Below are 24,445 nucleotides of genomic sequence, written 5' to 3'. Positions count from 1 at the left end.
CTGGTTTGCTTCGGTGGTAGAGAGTCATCCTGACAAAGGGTCACAGGTTCAGCGTTCGGTCAAAGGCTAGTACATCCGTTGCAGGTTCTCCGACCCTAATTGGGGCATATGTAGGAGGCAGCCAGTCCATGTGTCTCTCTCACGTGATGTCTCTCTCTTTCTCTTCCCCTCCTCCCTCCCTTCTACTCTCCCTAGAAATCAATGGAAAAGATGTCCTCAGGTGAGGATTAAATAAATAAATAAATAAATACAACTTAACAAAGTTGTCAAGATTAACTTAATTATTACTTAAAATGGCACTTGATATATATAATTCTCAGTAAAATATTTTTTTAATATATTTTATTGATTTTTTTACAGAGAGGAAGGGAGAGAGATAGAGAGTTAGAAACATCGATGAGAGAGAAACATCGATCAGCTGCCTCCTGCACACTCCCCACTGGAGATGTGCCCACAACCAAGGTACATGCCCTTGACCGGAATTGAACCTTGGACCCTTGAGTCCACAGGCCGACGCTTTATCCACTGAGCCAAACTGGTTAGGGCGTAAAATAATTTTTAATGTCTGGTGTATTTTCTTTATTTTATTATTAATTTCTTAATTTATTTTTATTGTTGATGGTATTGTAGATATCTCATTTTTTCCCCTTTGGCCTCCCTGCATCCAGCCCCAGCTCCACCCCAGGCCTTTGCCACACTATTGTCTGTGTTCATGGATACGCATATAAGTTCCCTGGTTAATCACCCCCTACCCCTACCTTCCCTCTGAAATTCATCATTTTGTTGCTTGCTTCTATATCTCTGGATCTACTTAGTTCATCAGTTTATTTTGTTCACTAGATTTCACATATAAGTGAGATCATGAGGTATTTGTCATTCTCTGACTGGCTTCTTTTGTTTGGCATAATAATCTCCAGGGCCACCTATGCTGTCCCAAAAGGTAAGAGATTCTTCTTTTTTATAATCACACTAGAGGCCCGGTGCATGAAATATGTACATTCAGGGGGGATCCCTCAACCCGGCCTGCACCCTATCACCTTCAGGCAGCCCTCGAGGGATGCCCCTGACAGTCGACATCCTTAGTGCTGCCACGAAGGTGGGAGATGCTCCCGCCACCACTGCTGCACTCTCCAGCCATGAGCCCAGCTTCCAGCTGAGTGGAACTCCCCCTGTTTGAGCACACTGACAACCAGGGGTCAGCTCCTGCGTTGAGTGGGATTGGGCCGAAGCGGGCTCTCCGACATCCCCAAGGGGTCCTAGATTGTGAGAGGGTGCAGACCAGACCAAGGGACCCCACCGGTGCACAATCACCAGGCCGGGGAGGGACACAGGAGTTTGGCCAGCCAGGGAGGGCTCCAGGGCATATTTGGCCCATCTCGCTCAGTCCTGATTGGCCGGACCCCAGCAGCAAGCTAACCTACCAGTTGGAGTGTCTGCACCCCTGGTGGTCAGTGCACATCATAGCAAGTGGTTGAATGGCCTTAGCATATCATTAGCATATTATGCTTTGATTGGTTGAATGGACGACTGGATGACCGAATACTTAGCATATTAGGCTTTTATTATATGGGATAGTATTCCATTGTGTCGATGTACCATAGCTTTTTTATCCACTCATCTGCTGATGTATACTTGGGCTATTTCCTGACCTTAGCTACTGTAAATTGTGCTGCTATGAACATAGGGGTGTAAACATTCTTTCTGATTGGTGTTTCAGGATTCTTAGGATATACTCCCAGCAGTGGGATCACTGGGTCAAATGGAAGTTCCATTTTTAATTTTATTTGTTTTTACAGTCATTACATATATACTTTATTCCTTGGTTATTTCTCAAATATATTTTTTCAGAAAAAATACCATACAATTTGTTGCTTCTAATTTTTATCATTACCACATCTAACCTTTGACATTAAATTCAATTAACACAAAATAGTTTTTAATATTTTCATATAGTATAGAGTCCAAAATGTTTAAATGTACAAGTGTACATTCCAGAAATATTTACATAAATTTTTGGAGCACAGCACAGATTCAATGAAGATTATTCTTTATAAGATTTTGTTATCTATCACTGTAAACATCCTCAATGATCTTTCACAATCTTTACCTATTTTTTTAATAAATTTTCATGAGTCAAATTTATTTCCGTTAGTCTATAGAAATGCAGGTATAGTCAGAATTGTATTGATAATTCTTAAAGTAAACATAATAAATCATGAATATAGAATTGATACATGTAACAAGAAGAATAATCACTCCAAATTGCACAGAAAAATATTCACTTTCTAACTAAGGAATATATTACATATTTTCATATGATAACTAACTAAAGCCTCAGTGTTAACATATTTTAATGGAAAATAGAGGAAAAGAATATAATGAGCACTTAGATTTTTCAAAGTTAAACCTTTTTTTCACTAATGGGTTATTATATCTTTTGCATGCCCAATTAGAACACAATTAATTTTTACTGAGCTTTCATGTCAAATTCAAGTTTTAAAAAATGCTATAACTAAAATCTTAACGTACTTTTTTTCAAAAGTTGTAGATGTATCAAAATTAAAACTTTGAATCATCTTTATCAGAAAAGCTGACAAAGTTTTAAAAACTTTTTCTATTTTAATTCTTTATGTGAAGATTTTCACTTATAATGAAATTATAACAAATAAATTTAACACAGACAGATAAAATGACAGATAAAAAAACAGCAAATTGTATAAGGGTAATATCAAGAAAACTAAAATGTATACAGCTTTATAAAGAGGGTGAGTGGAATAAACTCAAAGTTAAGACTTTAACAACAAGCAGTATTTAGAATAGAAATTTGGAAAGATAAATCTCCAAGACGTAAAATTTTGAATATTTCTTTAAAAACATTATAATATGTACCTTAAAATATTGAAGATATTTATAAGTAAGATATTTTGTAAACTATATATTTAATTTAAGAAGTAGAGTTAGCATGAACAAAACAAAACTAGAAAATAAAATATGCAACTAACAGCTTGTGAATAATAAAACAAAATTATTTCATTGTACTCATTTGTAATTAAATTCAGTGGAAAGAATTTCTGTGTAATAATAAATAAGCTTTGTGAAAAAGAAATTAGATTAATAGTTTAATTTGGAGATAAATTACAGGTAGAAATCACTTAAAATTGTATCATCTTCAAGAAGGGCTTTGATTACAACCAGAAAATTCTAGAGAATTAAGAAGATAAGAATATTAGGCAAATTTTTATCATAGTAACCCCCAACTGATTGGAGGATAATGTTAAACAGATGGTGATGACAAAATTGGAATTAGCCTGAATGAGCAATATTCCCCAGAGGTCAGACCTGGTTTCATTTTTTAAAAATATCTTTTTGATGACCTGGTTGAAATAGTTTGGAACATAATTTTTACAGTTGAGAAATATATTCCTCTGATAGTGTTGTATTTGTGTGGGTGTTTGTTTTAAGCAAACATAGTTTAAAAGCCTAAAATTACATAATCCAAATATTCTTATAAATATATTTTGAAGTTAGGGTCATTATTCTAATAGGTAATAATTATATATGCGACAGTAATTTCCTCTCAAATGTTGAAACAATACAGTAAAAAATATAGTTGATGAGGCACTTTTAAATCCAAAACTTTACCATTTGTTTTAAGTAAGTTTGTATTTAATTATGACTTTTAAGTCACTTGTCCAAAATCAGGAAAAAGCTTTAGGCAGTGTAATGAATATGACATTTTTATCACTCAACATTCTGATACCCTGGAGATTTCCTAGTTGTAGTGCGTTCATAAAGTCAACTAAAAGATGTTATTTCCTCCAAATGATTGTATTCTGTACTCTCTAAATATTCTTTTTCTGTACCTTATAATAATTTATGTGACAAATTTTGATAACTATTTCCAATGTAAGACTGATGACTAAAAATCCACTTTAAATGAAATGCCACAATATCACAGATTTTTAAAAGAAGTGAGCACATAATGTCCTAAAATTAACTAACAAGGGAGAAGCTTTGTACAATAATAATTTTAAGTTCTATTTTCCTAATCATTTGGGGAAATTTGTATGATACATAAGTATAATTTTTACTCTTTGTCCTGATTGAATATAAAGAAAATGGCTCTGATAAAACTTGTCACACATACCTGCAATTTAAAGTATTGAAACAAATCAATGAAATTAGAATCCAGGCACAATCAGGGTTTTTAAGCAAAGATGACAAAGAAGGAAACAACAGATTATTCTTTTGTGTTCAGATGCATTCTAAAACATTATTTTTGAATAAGACTTGTTTCGCCAGTGGTGTAATGATGATATGTGAATAACATGTAAGCAAGTGTAGCTATATAATTTTCTTTTTATAGGTATATGCATACAAACTAAACAAAGAAAATTTTCATTCAATACAGTCAGAAAGTAAAATGTCTTCAAACCTGAAGTTCTCCTTTGTGAAATGATTGCCTCTGAAATAAAAGGAAAAAAGCAAACAAGTAGTACCCATTAAAACATTTTGGACTGAATTAAATTGTCTAGTGTGCACTCAGTAAATCTTTCATAAGGTTATGTCTTTTGGTTTTGAAACACTTTAATTTACTGTAAAAAGTAATAAGGTTTCTGTCATCAATATTTGATTTGTAATGCCTTAATAAAGGATATGATGTCTTATACCCAACTTTTGTGGGTAGACTCTATAGTTTAATGTGCATTTACAATTCTCAGTATTGTGGTGAAAGCTGTATAATTTTGCCCATGAAATGACAAAAAAAATACAGATGTCATATTTATTGTCTTGAATCCCTTTAACATTTTTTTTTCTGAAACAAGTAAGTGTATCTTACTGTGGGTCAGCTTAAAAAAATGTCAATATTCCTCCTATTTAATGTATGTTCAGCACCACTTTAATAAAGTTTGTGTACAACAGAGACCCATCTCTTTCCTTACAGCATTGCTAAGTTAATCACTAATTTTCTGTGGTGTACAAATATACTAGTGGCAATCTACAAGCTGAAACCTAAACATTTCTAATGTGCACATTCAAATTATTTTGTTCTTACAAATTAATGCAGGAACAGAATGCAGTCTTTAATTGCTAAATAAATGAGTTTCCTGGAAATAAATGGTAATGAATATGATGAAGGATATGATTTTTTAAAACAGTGTCCATTACTTGGAGTCATTTTTTTTTCTTGTTGGATGATACTAATACCACAAGTGCTGAATTCAGAATATCTAATACATCATTAAATGAATTAATTCATAGTATGGTAGAATATATAATACATTATTAAATGAATTAATTCATATTAGGTAGAATTATTATTGCTAAAGTTAATAGCACTCATAAGCTGGTATAGAAGAACTGATTGTGCATCTTTAAACTGAGAAACAATATTTTTACATAGATAGAATAACAGTGCAATTTACAATAGCTAGGATCTGGAAATAGTCCAATTGCCCATCAGTAGATGAGTGGATAAAAAAGCTGTGGTACATTTACACAACAGAACAGTATGCAGCTGGAATAAAGAAGGATCTCTCCCCATTTGAAACAACATGAAAGGACTAGAGAGTATTATACTAAGCCAAGTAAGCCAGTCAGAGGAAGACAAATATCACATGCTCTCATTTATATGTGGAATCTAATGAACAAAATAAACTGATGAACAAAATAGATCCAGAGATACAAAAGCATGGAACATACTGACGAGTTTCAGAGGGAAGGCTGGGATGGAGAGGGTTTTGGAGTAGTGATTAACCAGGGAACTTATATGCTTACTAGAGGCCTAATGCACGAAATTTGTGCAAGAGTAGGCCTTCCTTCCCCCGGCTGCCGGCACCGGCTTTCCTCTGGCACCCATGACCTGGGTTTCCCTTGCAGCCCCAGCTTTGTCCTGAAGGATGTCTGGTCTAATTAGCATATTACGTTTTTATTATTATAGATTTGAGGGGTTTTTTAGACAACATATAGCAGGGTCTGGCTTTTTCAATTCAATCTTAACAATCTCTGCTTTTAAGTAGGTGTTTACATTTACACTTGATATGAGTATTCAATTAAATTTTCTAAGTGATACTCAGTTCATAATGAAACTACAAGTTGGTTCTTTGAAAATATAAATAAAATTGATAAACTTCTAGCCAATATGGTCAAAGAAAAATATAGAGACAAGTTGCAAATTACCAATTTCAGAAACTATATTTCATATAATTGTATGGAAAGGGAGCTTTCTATAATTCAAAAAAATAGAAAATATACTGTTTTCATATATGAAATTTATATTTGACACCACAGGTAATGAGAAATACAGAAAACTCTGTTAACTTTTGAAAATCAACAACTGCACAGGTTTAAGTATAATCTTCACATTTTAAATTTAATATATTTTACTAAAGAAAAATGAATATGGGTACTTAGCAATTATTAGTAATTAAAGAGGGGGTGAAGTATAAGGGAAGTAAGCCTGACTATAAAAGGGCAACTTGTGAGATCTGTGAGGTGATACAAACATTTTATATCCTGACAACATGAAAGTCCTGAATATTATATTAAAACTAGTGACCTGGTACACAGATTTGTGCACATTGAAAGGGCGTCTGTGAGGGTGGGGTCCCTAGGCTTGCCCTGCAGGGATTGGGCCGAAACTGGCTCTCTGACATCCCCCGAGGGGTTCCAGATTGCAAGAGGGTGGTTCTTGGGTGATGCACCTCAAAATTGGGCTCTCTCCTCTCTGGTTCTGAGTGCGTCACCCGAGAACCGCAGCTGCCAAGTCACCACGCTTGGCAGCAGTTGCGTTGAGTGTCTGCCCCCTGGTGGTCATTGCACATCATAGCCACCGGTCAGATGGTCGAACAGTTCGACGGTCACTTAGGCTTTTATATATAGAGATATTACTTTGTTATACACTATAATAAGAAAAAAACAGTATAAAGAGTATATTGTACCATTCTTTATTTATTATAACTGCACATTAGTTTATAATTATTTCAAAATAAAAAGTTTAATCTAAAAATTAGATACATGAATTTTGGCTACCATATTAGACAGCAGGATTCTCCACTGTAGCTATTGCAGATGCTCTTAGATTTATGATTGGGTAACCTCATGATATAACCATTGCAAGTTGAAAGTGCATTTAATAGATCTAACCTACTGATAGTACAGCCTAGCTGATTTCTGTTAAATGCGTATTGTTTACACACTACCTTAAAGTGGAAAAATTGTAAGTCAAATCATTGTAAGTTGGGGACTGTATATTGAACGCATATATCTTTCCTCCTATTTTATGAAGACCTTACATATACAGGCTTTAAAAATGTAAATATTTTAACTAAAGTATCTATCATTTGGCTTATAGAATAACAGCCAAAGGATGTCAATTTGGAGGATATTGTTTAGATATTTTATAGACATTTGTTTTAGATTTTGTTAAAGATTACCTAAATAAGGTTGCAAAGGCCCAAGTGTTGAAATAGAAATTTTATCCTTTCACATCTATAGTTCAAGCATAGCAGTAATTTTTAATATGCTTAACTTTAGACATGTTCAGAGCACAGAAAAGTTCTGTGCATTTAAATTACTGGCATGATGAATAAGATTCTTTCCTAAAAATGGACCCATTAGCATAAGTCCTGAGAGGCCTGACCTACTGCTCCCAAGAACAAATGCCCTTCAGTCCAACTACCAGAGTACCTGAGGAGAACATGTGCATAGTGGTCATTAAAGTAGAGTCGGGTCAAATCCTAGCGATTGCTGAACAAGTGGAAAGGACGGATGGAGGGACTCGAGAGGCATTCTTTCCATAGTATACAGCCATCTGTCATTGAACAGGAGGAACAGTCACTGCGTAGTAACTTTGGATTTAAAAAATTAAATTCTGAATGGAGGATTGTATAGAGATAGAATGGACACTACCCAAGACATTTTATGAATAGAAAAAATATCAAGCTAAAACTCCAGGGCAGGGCCAAATTTGGAAGTCAAATTTGTTAACTGAAGCATAAAAAGATAGGCAGATTTACGATTAAATTAGCAGGACAAAATTAATTATAAATGTCCTACAATTATAATTTTGTATTCGTTAAATGTGAATTGAAAGGTTCTTTAAATATAACCTGTCTCAGGTTATGATTATTCTTACTCAAATTAAGATTACTGTCAGGCCCTAACCGGTTTGGCTCAGTGGATAGAGCATCGGTCTGCGGACTGAGGGGTCCCAGGTTCGATTCCGGTCAGGGGCATGTACCTTGGTTGCAGGCACATCCCCAGTAGGGGGTGTGCAGGAGGCAGCTGATCGATGTCTCTCTCTCATCGATGTTTCTGACTCTCTATCCCTCTCCCTTCCTCTCTGTAAAAAAGTCAATAAAATATATTAAAAAAAAAAAAAAAGATTACTGCCAGGAGAATATTTTTAATGTCATTAAAATTTACCTGGGCTGCTAATTAAAATGCAGATTCCTGGTTCATCATAAAATATTATGACTGAATAGATCTAGTGTGTACCAGAATTTGCATGCTAATTGACAACCCATTTAATTATAAAATAAGCAGTTGGAAACTTAGAAATGAACATTGGTCAACACCTGGGGAAGAACCACTCTTCCAAGAGGAATGAAATGTCAACCTGTGAAGAAGAGGCTGTGCAAGGGTGGATTTGGCAATATACACCAAAAAAACTTTTTAAAAAATACATACATATTATTGATTTCAGAGAGGAAGTGAAAAGGAAAAAGAGATAGAAACATCAATGATGAGAGAGAATCATTGATCGATTGCCTCCCGCTAGGGTTCGAGCCTGCAACTCGGGCATATACCCTGACCAGGAATCCATCAGTGACCTCCTGGTTCATAGGTTGATGCTCAACCACTGAATGACGCAGGCTGGGCCAAAAATACCTTTTGACAACTAATTATGCCAAGAAGCATATTTATTTTGGGCCGGAGACATATGGCCCTATGGCTTATACCAATTTGCTAGACTAAGTTAAGTTAATAGAATTAATAATCCACAGAGCACACCTCAATTTGCCTCTGACAATTCATTTTTCTTGTTTCAATGTACAGTGTTGGGAAGCAGGGAGTGTGATTTTGGGCAGCAAGTTTTGGAATCCTTTGGGGAACTGTTTATAACAATGATTCACCTTTTTGACTCTGAGAACTAGAAGAAACTAGGTTGCTTCTCTAAGGTGTACTGATCAGAAATCTTTGTGGAACTACACCGACTAGGCTAAATGAGTGGAGTGTGTAAATTACAGCAGTGGGTATGTTGTCAGTTTGCCTTGCTAACCTTCACTAAAGCTGGAGTCACTGCTCTCATTAATTCTTAATTTTCTCAAGTTAATTAACTATTACGTGGTTCAGTGTCCTCATTTTTTAAAATGAAATAGTATTTTATTAATATAAGGTGTTGTGATGGTTGATAAACTTTCATTAAACTGCAAGATTTCTAAAAGAAATGATGCCAAATTTAAGTCATTACCATTACATTTCAACAACTTAATTATATATATAAAATTTACAATTTCATTGTAACTGTGGCATAAAATATAGCCTTACCTATTTAATCTTATTATCACACTAGTGTGATTTTCATTTGTGGTTTAAATTTAACCAAATTTTGCTTGGCACTTAAAGTACATCTTTCACAAATATAAAGTAAATTATATTCCCATCATTGTAACATATATCCAAACTTTTTTTTTGCATTGTAATATTCTGAGATAATTTGAAATGTTTTTGAAAGGTTATGCAAATTTGAAAAAGTATGGTGTTCCAAAAAATGTATACACACACTTTAAATAATTATAAAGGCAGCATTTATTAAAATACATTTCATTTTCTAAAGTGAGCTATCACCTGTTAAAGAGTATATATATATTTTGGGGGACATCCTGTATATTTATGGTCATAAGGAAGGTTTGAGAAAGGGTCAATTATATTTATATATGAATTATTTTCAGTAAATGGGAAAACATGAAGGGTTTTTTAAATTTAACAGTAAGAAATATAAAAATATCATGTTAACTACTATTTCCTTAGTCAAATTTGAATAGGAAAATATAGTTTTGTAATTCACAGATGAATTACAATGGCTTTAGCCTTTCAGCCTCTATAGATATTTTTGTGTTATAATAATTTTATACATATCTGCTTGTGTAAATTATTTTGCATTTGCATGTAACATTCTCTTCCCTTCTTTACATATGGAAAAATTATCAAGATTCTCTCCTAAGTTCTTTTTTCATCCTATATTCTTTTCCTGGAAATGTCATCAATTCTTGACCTAATTCCTATAGCTATCTCTCCAAACCAGAACACTATCAGGAGTTCTACATACCAAATTGCTTGCTGTATGATACTACTGGGGTACCCATAGTCTCCCAAGTAGATCCCGGGAAAGGATATGGGGTGTTTATATAAGGCATCCCTTTTGATAAACTTAAACCGTGCAGGAGTTGGGACATTTAAGAAGATGCTGATGAAGAGACTGCTCTAGGTCAGCAGGACCGAGGGCAGGCTTAGGAGCAAAAAGACCAAAGGCTTTAATTTTAATTTTAAGTGTATGCATAATAATTCAATTAACTGCTGGGGGAATTACACCACATGAAACATATGCAGTTGCAAATCACACAGCTTTTTATTACTCACACAAATTCCTGAGCTGCGGGCACAAGCTTAGTTAGGGATCCCCATGATGCTGTCCTGTGGAGCCCAGCAGCTGGGCTAGTCTGGTCTGGGTGCAGGGGGCTGGCGTTCCTGTTCCTAGAGCTCAGTCTCATCTCAGTTGGGGATTACTGGCTGTTCTATCATCTGGCAGGAAGAGGAGCGTGGAGCGGTGTTGCTGCTTGTCAGACCAACAAAGGGACAGGCCTTTGTGATGTCTCAACAGGTGAGCATCGTTAGCTGGCCAGGGTCCATATTTAAAGCTTGTTCGTACCCGTAGCAGCTCAGGTGGCTATCAATGATTTATGTCAATGCACATATATATGTTAATCTCAAACAAGACGAGGGGGCTAAGGAGAATACGTCACTCACACAAATGTTTATCTTGACAAGTCACTCTGCGTCAGTTCAAATCCTTATCTCTGGGGTACACACGCTTCAAGGCAGTGGGGAATGTGTCTTTAATATTACACTTTAAGTTTTAAGGAAAGTTAACTCAAACATTTTAAAACTTTTCTAACATTCTTTAAGCATTTTTAAACATTTCTACATTTTACTACAACACATAGACAAGTAAGAAACAGAGTGAACAAAGCAGAAAAAGTACACTTTGTTACTAAAATGTTCCCAATCCCAGTGACTGCATAACCATTAGCCTACTTGGTCAAGTCATAATTCTAAGCATCACCCTTACTCTTTTTTTCTTTCACCAACTATGTTCTACCAATGAAACAGGAATTTTAGGGGTGAAATAGGACAGGTTTAGGAAATTTTAGAAATTTTGGAAATTAAGGGGACCATGGTGGAAACACAGGGCTGCAGAGCAGCAGAAGGTATATTTCCACAGAATAGGGAAGCTAAAAAGCTGCAACAGGTACATTTCCATAGAATGAGGGAGCTGGGAACAGCAAAAGGTCTATGTTTACAAAATAAAGGGAAGGAGGCCCTTCATCCAGAAGAAGAAGAAGAAAGCCCAAAGGGAATAGGGAAACAATAAGGAAGAAGGGGGGAGAACCTCACATGTCCCATGTGAGGTTCAACCTTTGAGCCCAGGAGTTACTATAGTAACCAGTCTAAGGGAATAGTGACCAATCAGAGGGGATATCAAAGCACCAGGATCTGCAGCCTTTATAAGCCGTAGGGAAAAGAACTCAGTGGGACCCTTTCCCCCTCCCAATGTGGAAGTCTGTACTTGTTCGTCAATAAGTCTCCACCTTTGCTATACTACCCTCTGTTCATGGATTCATTCTTCGACTCCGATGGACAAAGAATCCAGGTTCCAGACCAAAAATTCCGTTTCACCAACAAGTTATTTAATTTCACTTACCAAATTGTTCTCTGATCCCTCCATCTCCTGCCACCTCTACTTCTAATACACTTGTAGAAGGCACTGCTTTCTCTTGCCTAGGTTGTCACACATCCTTTTAAATAGTCCATTTCTCCACACTTGCATTTCTCTAATGTATTCCATTGCAGCAGGAATGATATTCTTAAACCAAATCTGGTCATGTCCTTTCCTGCTTAAAACATGTTAGTGCTTCTGGTTGATTACACTGGATGAACTCCTTAATGATGATCGGTTCTCTGAATATGTCATATTCATTTTCTCTTCTGGGATAAATGTCTCTGCCCAAAGCAGCTCTTTGATTTCTACTCATGTCTTTGCCTCCTTTAACAAGACAACTTTAAGAAGTTTTCATGACTTATCTATTTATTTTCTCACCTGTCTTATAAACCCATTACAATCCAAATTCAACTCCACCACAACTAAAATAGTTTTTGTTGAGTTTCAGTAACTTGAAGACAGACAAAACTAATAGTAACTTTTATTTTCTTATTGTGTCACAGAATTTACCAGGTGACCGAAAAATACACAGGAGTACTGGAGACACAGGAAAAAGCCATTTATATTCAGATGTTTCACATGTACTAGTACAGTGACTCAGGGAGATTGTTTCTCTCCAAATCCTGAGCAAACCAATTTGGAGGAAGCTCTTCCTTTATATCCTTTGGTTTCTTTGTCCCCCAAATATGGATGGGACTTCTGGACCTTTCACAGGCTTTGCAAAAAGTCCTGTATTGGGATGGGGGTCCTGAGTCCACACCTAAAGGCCTGGTCTGGTGCCAGCGCTGATAACCCCCTCTGGGGGTTGTGTATTGTTCATGGTTTATGGCCTCTGAAAATTTGAGTATTTAGGTAAACCAGTCTTGCAAGACCAAATTGTGGAGAAAGGGGCAGTGATTTAATTATAGGCTATCAAGAATGTACATTAGGTTACTGGCACAGATTCAGATTGCTAGCCCCCCCAAAAATGTCTTATTTTACCCATCAATTGTGTGACTAGAGGCCCAATGCATGAAATTCATGCAAGAGTAGGCCTTCTTCCCCCCAGCTGCCACACTGGCTTCCCTCTGGCACCCAGGACCTGGGATTCCCTCTGGCCACCAGCAGGCACCTCGGACCTGGGCTTCCCTTGCAGCCCCAGCTTCATTCGGAAGGTTGTCTGGTCTAATTATCATATTATGCTTTTATTATTATAGATTGCTTATTCTCTTTTTCAAGAGATATATCTATTTTCTCTTTCTTGAAAAATAATTTTGTTCTTGGCTTTTGTAATCACATTCTCTTTGTTTACTGCTGATTTCATTAGCTTTTTTTAAAATACGTTTTTCTTGATTTTTAGAGAGAGAGGAATGGAGAGGTAGAGATAGAAACATCAATGCATCAACATCAATTGGCTGCTGCCTTCATGATCCTGCTGGGGATCAAGCCTACAACCTGTGCATGTGCCATGATGGGGAATTGAACCAGGGTCATCTTGGTGCATGAGTCATTGCTCAACCACTGAGCCACACCAGCCAAGCTCCTCAGCTTTTTTTATTTCCTAGTTTTTCTCTTTGGATGTACTTCTTTCTTCTATCTCTATGTGGTAGTGGGTTACAGATTAATCCACATTACTTCCTACATTACATTCCCAAATTATCTCATTCTGTCCCACTGCTTTAAATGCTATCTATATGCTGACAACTTAGAAACTGTAAATCTTTCCTTCTATTGAACTCCAAACTCATGTACCTAATTATCTACTTGGGCTTTCTTAAAAACCTTGATTCCTCGCCCCAACAATTACTTTCCCAAACTTATCCATCTTCATAAATGGTGCCATTCATCAGTTGCTCAATACAAAATCTTAGAAATACGATTTAATCCCACTTTTTAGAATTGGCATTTACAGTATATTAACAACTCCTTGATCTCTACATCCAGTGAGTTTTCCCTAAACCTCAATGTCTTAGGTTAGTGACACTTTCAGTACCTTTATAGTTTACTATAATTTTCCTATTAATAGATAACCTCTCTGATAGAACAGTATCTCTTATAACTATTCCATGAGAATACCTATTAAACATGATTAATATATAAACATAGATATATTGAATAAATTGTATAGTAATGCATAGTGTTCTCATTTATCTATTAATATGTATATGTTAATATACATTTCCTTCCATGTATGCATATACATTTATATATATTCTCTTGCAGTATAGCTTATTTTGTTTTTCATGCAAAATTTATTAGATGCAAAAGTAAAGCAAAATATTTTCAACATTCCTTAAAGCAACGCTTTCAAAGCTTTAATGTACATTTGAAACAACTCCAGATCTTATTAAAATACTAGAGGTATGGTGCACAAGATCCATGCATTTGTGGGGGGAGGGTCCCTCAGCCCAGCCTGCACCCTTTTGCAGTCCAGAAGCCCTCAGGGGATGTCTGACTGCTGGCTTAGTCACACATCCTTCGCCAGCCGTGACCCCAGCTTCTGGCTGAGTGGTGCTACTCCTGTGGGAATGCACTGACCACCAGGGGGAAGCTCCTGCATTGAGCATCTGCCCCCTGGTGGTCAGTGTGCATGATAGTGACTGGTTGTCCCACTGTTTGGTCAATTTGCATATTAGCCTTTTATTATCCTATATAATAAAAGCCTAATATGCTAAATGTCTGGTCATCTGGTCAGCTGTTCAACCAATCAATGTGTAATATGCTAAGGCTGCTTAACTGCTCGCTATGACATGCACTGACCACCAGGAGTCAGACATTCCAACTGGTAGGTTAGCTTGCTGCTAGGGTTCGGCCGATTAGGACTGAGCAAGATGGGCCGGACATGCCCAGGAGCCCTCCTGTAGTTCCTCCCTGGCTGGCCAACGTCCTGCATCCCTCCCCAGCCCCAATCGGGCACCAGTGGGGTCCCTTGGACTGGCCTGTGCCCTCTCACAATCCAGGACCCCTCAGGGAATGTCAGATAGCTGGTTTTGGCTCAATCCCACAGGCCAGGCCAAGGGACCCCACTGGTGCATGAATTTGTGCACTGGGCATCTAGTATAGGATAATTTCTGATTCAATAGGACTGGAGTAAAACTTGAAATTTTGCAATCCCAGAAAACTCTAAGGTGACCTAAACATTATTGGTCTGACCACAGTTTCAGTGGCAATGTTTAAAGACCTCCAACAATCATTATTTTAACTCTAATGGAAGTATTCTGAGCAATAAGTTAAATGAAATTTTGAGAATCAAAATACTACTACTACTATGACCTAACATTTTCTCCAAATCTAGCAAATGGTACTGTACCTTAGTTTTCAATTGCAATGTTTGTCTGGTCATATGCATGATTTCATAATTCATATTAGAATATTTTAAAAGATCTTATTGTTATTAATTATATCATATTAATTACCAGAGGCCCGGTGCATGAATATTGTGCATGGGGGGTTCGGGTGTCCCTCAGCCCAGCCTGAACCCTCTCTAATCTGGGACCCCTCGAGGGATTTCTGACTGCCCATTTAGGCCTGATTCTACTGGGATCAGGCTTAAACAGGCAGTCAGACATCCCTCTCAAAATCCAGGACTGCTGGCTCCCAACTGCACACCTGCCTGCCTTCCTGATTGCTCCTAACCACTTCTGCCTGCAGCCTTATCATCCCCTAACCAATCCCCTGCCAGCCTGATTTATGCCTAACTACTCCCCTGCCAGCCCAATTGCCCCTAACTGACCTACCCTGCCACCCTTGTCACCCCTAACTGCCCTCCCCTGCCAGCCCCATCGCCCCTAACTTCTCTCCCCTGCTGGTCTGGCCCCCCCACAACTGCCCTCCCCTGCAGGCCTGGGTCTCCCCCAACTGCCCTCCCCTGCATGCCCGGTTGCCCCCAACTTCCCTCCTCTGCCAGCCTGGTCATCCCTAACTGCCCTCCCCTGCAGGCTTGATTGCCCCCAACTTCCCTCCCTTGCAAGCCTGGTCCCTCCCAACTGCCCTCCACTGCTGGCCATCTTGTGGCGGCCTTCTTGTGTCCACATGGGGGCAGTCATCTTGTGTGTTGGAGTGACAGTCAATTTGCATATTACTCTTTTATTAGCTAGGATAGAGGCCTGATGCATGGGTGGGGGCCAGCTGGTTTGCACTGAAGGGTGTCCTGGATCAGGGTGGGGGTTCCCTTTGGGCATGGGGAGGCCTGGGCTAGGGGCCTGTGGTGGTTTGCAGGCCGGCCATGCCCCCTGGTGACCTAAGCATAGGCCATGGCTGCCCAGAAGCAGGTATCTGGGATTTATTTATTTTCTATAATTGAAACTTTATATCCTTGAGCGGAGGCCAGGGCTGGCCAAGGAGGGCAGGAAACTTGGCTTCCTCCATCTCCGGAAGCAACCCAAGCCTCCTGCTCACTCCAGCTCCAGGGCGGCCGCCATCTTAGTTGGGTTAATTTGCATACTTGTTCTTGATTGGCTGGTGAGCATAGCGGAGTGATGGTCAATTTGCATGTTTCTCTTTTATTAGTGTACATAATATGGATGGGATTTTTCCATTTAAATAGCTTTAATAACAATTTAATGTAGTGTCATTTATTTCAACCTACCTGTACACTCATAAATTTTCCTCTCTAGAGCTAAGCCACACAAACAAAAGTTTGTCCACAATTAGTGCCAAGGTAGATGTCTTGTAAATTGAGGGTAAGATATTATTCATAGTATAAGAATTTATCATGCAGTGCATATATGAAGAAACACTTTAAATCAGATGATTTCTTCCTGTAAACAATCTTTTGGAGTAGTGGAATGTAGTATAAATTAAACATATTTTAATAATATTGTTAAAAATTTAATTAGAAATTTTATCTTCTAACAAAATGTGTCAACATTATTTTAAAAGTCGATGAGTAGACTAGTTCTAGGAATCTCACATTTTGCTACTTTTTATGTTTATCTGAAGATTACTAGACAATGCTGTTATTATTAAAGTCATAGTGTTACTTCTTGACTAAATATTAAAATTAAAATATAATAAAATATTCAAAAATATATAATGACTAATGAAGTCATTTACCATGATTATAATTACCAGTTATATTCTACATTATTTTTTTTAAATTGTAAGATCAGATTTTGTGAAATTGGTTTAATGATATGTAATTTAAGTTACATTAATTTACCCAATTAAATTTAAAAACAATTTCATATGAAAAAAAGTTATCAAAAAAGTACAAATTCATGTAAAAAGAGTTATTTTGTTTTAGTTTTACAACTGTACAATAACATTCATAATTTAATAGTTCTACTAGAACAATTTAAAAAATAATTGCTGTAGTTTTAACTTCTATATTTTTAAATTAGCTAAATATTTGGTATTCTGCTCATGAAGTTATTTCAAAACAGAAAGAAAGTTTTGTTTAAATATGTAATCAGAAAATTTTGACTGGGATAGGGATAACGATATATTCAATTTAAAACAGAATGAGTATTTTAGAGTGATTGAGTATTTAAAATAAAACGTAGGTAAAGCCACTACTCTTATAAGTATAATATAAATTAGGTATGAACATGAAATTCATAGCCATTTCTAACTCTATTTGGTTTGTAAAGATATCTGAAAAAGAAAAATAATATTATTTTGGAGGGACAATTTAGGTCTTTCTATCTCCCCACCCGATATAAAATATTTCCTCATGAGAAATTATTATTTACCTGTGAAGATAGATTGAAAGTATATTTTACTAGGAGTGACATATCCTAAGGAAATGCCTGTTTTTCACCTCAACTATGAGTGAGTGTACTATCGAGGGTGTCTGTAGTTTCCCATTCCTGCTTGTGATTTAATGAATAATTTAGGAGTGGAGTGAGTTTGTGTGTCTCTTTGTGGGGTTAGGGGAACAGGTAAGGATAATGGAAGTGTTGAGTATATTTAAGTCTATTTGGCCACAGATTACATCCTTGTTCTGTCAGCAAATTTGGCAAAATTAATATTGATAAGATTGGGTTCTTACTGGATTAACTAATGTATGCAAAGCAATTACAAGAGTACCAAAAATATGTGATATGCAGATGTTAACCACTATCATCAATATTATTATTTTTATTATATTGATTGATATATTTTCTTCTCCACCTATCTAAATCTTTTGCCTCAATTGGTTCCAGTCAGAAGGATAAGAGAGATGTGTTGTTATTGATCCATGAAACACCAGGAAAATCTTACATGCTTTATAGAAGAGGAACTCACAGGCAAAGAGACATTATGCTCCTTGAGCTAGGTTTCAGACTTGGCAAATTACCTACATTTGTAATCTAATATATATCTTTCTGACAAAGCTTCTATACTATTCAGTTCCTCAGTGCCTCTCAGCAGTAATGCAAAATAAAACTCTAAGTTATTTTTTTTCTGTTAGTCTAAATATCAAGAGCAACAAAGATAATGTAATGTAATTTTTTGCATATCTATGTTGAGTGTATGAAAGAAATATCCATCTGAAACACCAGAAGTTATATTTTTCCATTTAAGGCTTCAAAAGTTTAATGACAGTTTAATGGACAAGAAAATAACACTAATAAAATTTTTCACACTTTTACAAAGCAATGTTATAAATATGAATGAATTGATGTTTTCTTTTAAAGTGTTCAATGTTAAGACAAAAGTTTAACATTTAATGTTTTTCAATGTATATTTGCTGTTTTAATCTATATGGATATAATCAGTCATAATTTACAATATATTTTAGTTATGATTAGCATCTGAATGTAATAATGTTATTTGTAATTGCTTAATTTTCAGTTTTGCTTGATGTTTTTACAAAAGTTATCAAACATTCTCAATGCTCAATTACTTCTGTTTTATTATTTTTTTATTTTGAAATTATGCAATTATACATCTTTTCAGTATTCTTATCAACATTTATCCTATTCTTCTTTTAGTTCAGTTCAGTAGCTATCATGACAAGTACTGCCTCTCTACTGTGTATATAAAAAGTTCCTTTTCAATTTATTTTATTATGTTTCATTAGGAAAACTCTCCTTCAAAGATGATGCGGGCACCTAACGTGGTATTTTACACGTACCAGGGCATGCATTAATTTTTATTGAATTGAAACAATGTAACTTTTCTGTCATCTCTCATTTTTTACTTATTGGGAAACACTTATTTCTGAACCTTGTGAAATATGAAATTCCTGTAGTAAAAAAGAGTAATTTGTGTTTCTTCTCACAGATTTCACATCACTCAGAAACACATTGGGAGGCTTTCAATGAGGCATCCCCAAGAAAACTCAGTGGGCTCTCTGAAGATTTAAAGTAGAGAGAGGAAGATCAGGAATGTGTAGAGATGGCCACACGCATACACACATACAACACACACACACACACACACACACACACACACACACACACATTAAACAAACAAAAAGGAACACCAACATAAAGCAACGTTTTTAGTTTTAAATTTCCCTATGTCAAAAAAAAAAAAAAAATGAAGCTACTAAACTACAGCACAAACACATAACCTGTGTTTTGGCGATTTCTCACATACCTTTTTAGCCTGTCACTCAGACTGACACTTTTTGATGTCTTTATGGTGCAATCACATCATATGACACAAAGAGAAAGTGCCAAGCCAATCTATATATGAAGTTGGATACATGAAACTAAATCCTATATAACAACATCTTTGGGGAAATGTGCCACATTTATAAAAGTAGTCAGATTTGTATAAAAGATTAATTTTGTTAAAATGAAAGGCATAGTTTATCCATTGGATAAGTTGCACACACATATACTTATGGTTTATCATCACAAGGTATGCGTTCTTCTTTGGTTTGTTATACATACAGGCATAGGCAAAAATATATATTCATATTATTGGCTTATCATCCAAAGCATTATACAGTGGAAATAAATGCAAAACAAAAATTGTTTTAAAATAACATTAAATATGATATGTTTTAAGCAACTTTAAGAAGTACATTTCAGAAGTCTGTGTAAAAACAGCTTATGTAATGAAAAGGAAAATTTAACAAATAGCCAAATTAAAGGCTGTTTTTGACATTAAGGGGAAAGCAATAACAGCTTCAATTAGTTGGAGTGAAAAAAAAAAAAAACATTGGAATGTATTATTTACACATTCCTAGTGTTAAAAATACTGGTTGTTATTTGAAAGAAATTTGGTTAGCATGATATTGAATTTAAGTTCATTAAAATGCTATTTGTGGCTTTCATGCATAAGCACAAAGAAGAGCAAGGCTGGAAGAGTAAATAAATTTAAGGGCCAGAAAAAGAAAAGTAACATGAAGAGTATGGAACACAGCTTACTGGGAAATTCTTAATATTTTTATTCTGTTTTGTATAGGCAAACTGTATGGTGTTATTTTGACTTTAGAGTGTTAATTGAATGTATTAACCTCAGGTACCCAAACAATTTCATATTTATATCTTGTTTTTCTATTCATCAATATTATACCAGTTACATATGACAAGAAAGGTATGGCAAGCACACTTTGAAAAGATGGTACTTATGTCAAATATGGTTTAACTTGGATTCCAGTCATTTTTATATTTGTATTTCATATACCAGGCAAAGTTTTGTGTTGGACTGTCATAACTGACTCATGCTTATTTCTCACATGAGCTGTGATCAGAACATCAGCATTTTGTCAGAGGTTTTTATTTCAGTTTGTTTTATACCAACCCATTTGTTCTTTGAAGAGTCATTAAAAAGCATTCACGGAACATCTAGATGGGTTATGCATGGCTTGCTCCCTGATGATATAATAAAATGCCACGTACTATCACTTTGTAACTGGGTTTTAAAGGTTACCAGCAAGGTTGTTAAAGGAAAACAATATGAAGCCAGGAGAAATTGCATTATGTTATATTTTGAGATTAAAAATTATATATGCATTAAGCTACATCCTCTTTTTCCTAAGGCTTGCCATTTTCTCTTGAACTCACAAATGTATTTGAAAAATTTATGATATGAAGTAAGAATCATGAGATGTTTAGTAGCTGCAGATAAATGCATCAAGGGTGAATATCTAAAAGTAAATTGCAAAAGGTGAGAAGCCAAGCATAGCACAGAAAATAAAAGTTTGATATAGAAATGTGGTAACTATAATATCTTAAAGGCGGAAGAAATAGCTTGCAACTAATGTTAAGCTACTGCTACAGTTGCTTTTCTTTCAAATATTTCTCATGTGTACTACCCTTTTATTTAGACAAAAAGTAAAACATTTTCAGTAACACAATAATCACAAATTTAAAATCACAGCAAAAAGCACAGACATAAAAATAATTAAAGAAAAATACTTCCTTTTAGCAAATAAAATTTGTTTTCAATTAACTCTCTGGTTAGATAAGGTTTATCTCCTCTTTCAAACTAAAGTGTTTTGTTTTTTTTATATAAAGCAAATTGATTTGATAAAATAATTGTTATTTAATAATTTAATAATTATTTAACAACATAATTGATTTTGTACAGAGAGGAAGGGAGAGGGATAGAGAGTTAGAAACATCTGATGAGAGAGAAACATCGATCAGCTGCCTCCTGCACACCCCCTACTAGGGATGTGCCCGCAACCAAGGTACATGCCCTTGACCAGAATAAAACCTGGGATCCTTCAGTTCGCAGGCCGACACTCAATCCTCTAAGCCAAACCAGCCAGGGCTATTTTTTTTTTTTTTTTATAATCTTAAGTAAGTCACTTCATCATTTGGATGTCTCATTATTTTTTCAATAACATTGAGATTTAAATTTAACAGTGGTTTCAATTGGCTCCTGGGAGTTTTTGCAGGGCTTCAGAAAATATTTTATTGAAATTACTGTTGAAGCTCAGTGTTTGGAGAAGGCTCATCATCATAGATTGCTGATAATCTATGCTTAGGAGAGGGCCCAAGGCAGATAACAGTGGAGGTGAATTTGTTTGATGATGACAGAAGTTTCAAACCCCTTGACTTTAGACATGGTCAATTAAAGTGTCCCAGGTCCTCAAAGATAGAGTTCTTCACATTTTGTTTGAAAAATGGAAATTAATTTGCTGAAATAAAATTGGCACTTTTATTCTAATTCTCTTTAGTGATCATTGTAAATCTACAAGTTTGGATATCAATTTACTAATGAATTAATCTCTCCTGACCATGAGAGAACTAGGTTGTTCCTGAAATTTTGAAACCACTAAAAATAATTTTGAACAATTAAAGAGTTTAAATTGAAAAGATGCTGAAATATAGCCCATCTAAATTGTTGAGATTAAGAGGAAAGCACCTTATCTCCTACCCAAAGAGGAATCTGAAGTTATTTTGTATAAGATAAACTTTTGGCAGTAGTGGTAAAGGTATGCCTGGGAATAACTAACTATTTTCTAGCAACAAAACAGAGGGACAGGCTCAATCAGCAGATAATACATATTATTTAAATAGATTGTCTATATAGGTAAGAATATAATATAATCCTATTGCATAGAATCGAACTCATGTTCATAAGAGGGATAATACTAACTCTATATAATAAAGAGGGAATATGCTAATTGACCCTCATGCTATCACAAAGATGGCGGCACAAACAGCCAATAAGGAGGGAATATGCTAATTGACTGCCCTGCCCTCAAAGGTGGTGGTGCCCACAGCCACAAGTTGGCGGCGCCCAGTCCCCTCAGCCTCGCCGGGGTGCCTGCCTCCGGAGTCCCCCAGTCCCCTTAGCCCCCTAGCCACCCAGGGCCAGCCCGAGGCACAGGCAAGCCTCGGATGGTGGCTGCCCAGTCGCCCAGGGCTGGCCAAGGCTTAGGTAACCAGGGCCGAATGAGGCTTGCGCTGCCGGCAGTGGCAGCAGCAGAGGTGTGATGGGGCATCGCCTTCCCCTGGTCGCTGGGTCACCTTCTGCCCTTGAGGGCTCCTGGACTGTGAGAGGGGGCAGGCCAGGCTGAGAGACCGCCCCCTCCAGTGCATGAATTTTCATGCACCAGGCCTCTAGTTTAACATAACTCTTTAGAACAACATGTATATCCTTCATTAGGAGAAGAAGTAGCCCAGTGTGTTTGCTATATTTATATTTATATTTAAAATAAAGGAGTGGGTCAACTTGAAGAATTTAGTTCTGGATTTTTTCAAGTGTATTGCACCCCCAGGTGCAATGTTTTTTTATAGTGTAAGTTTTTAAGCCACCATCTGCCTTAGAATTGGCACCCCTAACTCCTGCACTGATTGAGGGTCAACTGTAATTTGAATCACAGGCCATGAAAAAGAAGGCACATATCTAGGACCCAACGAGTTAATACCTTTATTCCCAAAAGAAAAAATCAAATAACTAAATATAATACTTTGTCCTAGGAGTAGAGAAAGGAAGTTAAATCAGATATCTCATTTAAACCTAATAGTTCCTACTCTTGTTTGGTGATAGAAAAATTAAGGTTGTTTATTCACATACTGTTTCCTACACTTACATTGTAGTTTAAGAGCTGAAAGAATTTGAGGGTGAAGGACAAAGAAGAAAGGCTAAATATAAAATACAAGAGTGAAAAAAATTAGATGAGACATGAAGTATAAAAGGATAAACAGACTTAAGATATATATATTTAGATATTTATATTAATATTTACATTTAATGACAATGTCCCAGTCTTCTTGCAAATGATATATGTCTATTAACTCATTTATTCTTTATAACTCCTTAAAATACAACTTTAATACTTAACTCGATTATTCTTTATAATTTATGAAACAGAATTTTAAAACTCATTTTGTAGATAAGAAAAACTGAGGTTAGATAGCTGCCCTTAGGTTGTAAGCTGCTCAGTTAAGAACTGAGACTTGAGCCTAGGTAGTTTAGATATAGCCCATTCTCTCACACACTCATACTGCTTCAGAAATAAGGTGCTGAGATACAAAATGAAAGGAAAGCAGAGGAGGAGGTAAAAGAGAAGAATGTCAGTGATGAGAGCAGGATTGATGAGAAGGCTGGGAGCAGATATTCGAGGCAAGTAATATATGTGCAAGTGATCAGAGGGAAGTACATAAAAGAAAAGAACAGAAAGATATTTGTGGTCTGAGAAAGGGAATAAGAGGAAGGAAGGAAGAAAAGGATGAGAGGCAAGGAAAGCAAGTTTGACTCCTACTATTTTTTCCATGTACTATTAAAATAATATTTCATATTTATTTCTTCAGTATGTTAGGATACAAGTACTTTGAAGAAAGGGGGCTTGCCTAAGGTTCTAGTGTACTTGGAAGAGTTTGGAAGCCAGTCTTAGACAATGCAAAAGGACCTCTTACTCCCTATTATGTAATGGGGAGTGGGATGTTTACAACGAAAAAAAAAATTGACATAAGAAAAATGTGAGAGTTGAGACAGGAAATGATGCCATTTGTTCATTATTCATCCATTCTTCATTCATCCATTAAGAATAGAGTGACTGTGCCAGGTGCAGGCTGGAACTACCAACGTAAATATAAGAAAGCTCCCAACATCAAAGTCCTCGAT

Source organism: Plecotus auritus, assembly GCF_963455305.1.
Source record: "Plecotus auritus genome assembly, chromosome: 3".
Lineage (NCBI taxonomy): Eukaryota > Metazoa > Chordata > Mammalia > Chiroptera > Vespertilionidae > Plecotus > Plecotus auritus.
Note: the sequence above shows the minus strand (reverse complement) of the source record.